The 1,463-nt window shown below is 51.5% G+C and overlaps 1 pseudogene; it reads right to left on the reverse strand.

Moving 5' to 3' along the window:
- The window catches only part of LOC102812483, a 59,578-nt pseudogene extending 58,391 nt beyond the window's left edge, over positions 1-1,187 (reverse strand).
- Positions 1,188-1,463: the final 276 nt, after the last annotated feature.

Below are 1,463 nucleotides of genomic sequence, written 5' to 3' on the forward strand. Positions count from 1 at the left end.
AAAAAAAAAAGAATAAAAATCTGTAGCTTAATGTAAGTATGTTTTTAAAGTCCTAACTCTCTTTCAGTCACTTCTGCCCTCCTCTCCCTGCTGTTAGGTGCTGTCTAGTCAATTCCAAACCATAGTGACCCTGTATAGGGTCTCCAAGGAGCAGCTGGTGGGCATGAACCACCAACCCTGCAGTTCAAAAGGCTTTGCAGTGCGTCACCTCTGCCCACAGTGCTGTGCTGGACTCCTCTCAAACCAGTGGAAAAAAAGCAGACCAAATACGATGTGCATCCGCGTCTCCTGTATTGGGTTTCCGAGGAGTAGCTTGTGAGCTTGAACCACCGACCTTGAAGTTCAAAAGGCTTTGCAGTGGCACCTTAATCCACAGCGCTACAATGGGACGCCTCTCAAACCAGTGAAAGTAAGCCGACCAACTAGGACACACATTTGCGTCTCCTGTATAAGGTTTCCGATGAGTGGCCGGTGAGCTTGAACCACCGCCTTGTCGTTTAAAAGAACTTTCAGTTCAGCGTCTTAACCCACAGCACTACGCTGGGTTCCCTCTCAAACCAGTGAAGAAAGGCCCACCAAATCCGTGTCTTAGCTTGGTCTGAGTTTGTGAGTTCCTGGCAGAGGAAACCGCCAGTGGTGGGGGTGGGTCTTGGCCACTCTGTTAAGCCCCACCTCCATTCACCCAGATGTATGTGGGCAAACCGTGAGCGCACCTGTGCTGCTTGGTCAGGGAAGCGCTGGAAGTCCTCGGTCACATTGCTTTTAAACTGGGCCAGACCAAATTCTTGGACAGCTTTGGAGACGCCAAACAAGCTTGAGGAGACCCAGGCTTCCTGGTGCATTTCGGTCCAGCCACTGTTACCAGAGTTCACACAGTAAACGCATCTCCTCCCCCACCGTCAGCTGGGCGTGGTTGATGTTCCAAGTAAAGGTGGTCATGGTCTGATTTTGTGGGTCCCCAGTAGACTCGTCCAGGATGTACACCGAGTGAACAACACTGGTGGGTAACAGTCGCTGGGACCAGCGAGGCATCCTGTTGGTCTTGGTCAGGGGTCACCTTCCAGTGTACTATGTCCTCCCGTCAAGACATGTTTGCTGTAAGGGTTCGGATACTGCTGCCAGAAGGTGGCGAACACTTGGTCCCAGGAACTCCGGAGCACACTCTGGCCCAGGAACTACGTCACCATCGTCCCGGCCGGGGAGGGGGGCTTAGCACTGGCACAGCATTAGGGGTGCGGGTCCCGGGGCAGCAGAGGCCAGCTGGGGGTAGGGCACACCTGCCAGGTTTGCAGCTCAGTGAACACGTGAACACGGCACCACGTCCAACCAGCCACCGCTGCCATGACGAGACCTATTCTACCATTTTTGTAAATCTTTTTTGTTTTTTTGTAGTAGTGTTTTGTAGTTTTCTTTGCATAGGTCTTTTGTTTCTCTGTTTAGATTTAATTCCTAAGTATTTAATC

Source organism: Chrysochloris asiatica, unplaced genomic scaffold (assembly GCF_000296735.1).
Source record: "Chrysochloris asiatica unplaced genomic scaffold, ChrAsi1.0 scaffold00027, whole genome shotgun sequence".
Classification (NCBI taxonomy): Eukaryota; Metazoa; Chordata; class Mammalia; order Afrosoricida; family Chrysochloridae; genus Chrysochloris; species Chrysochloris asiatica.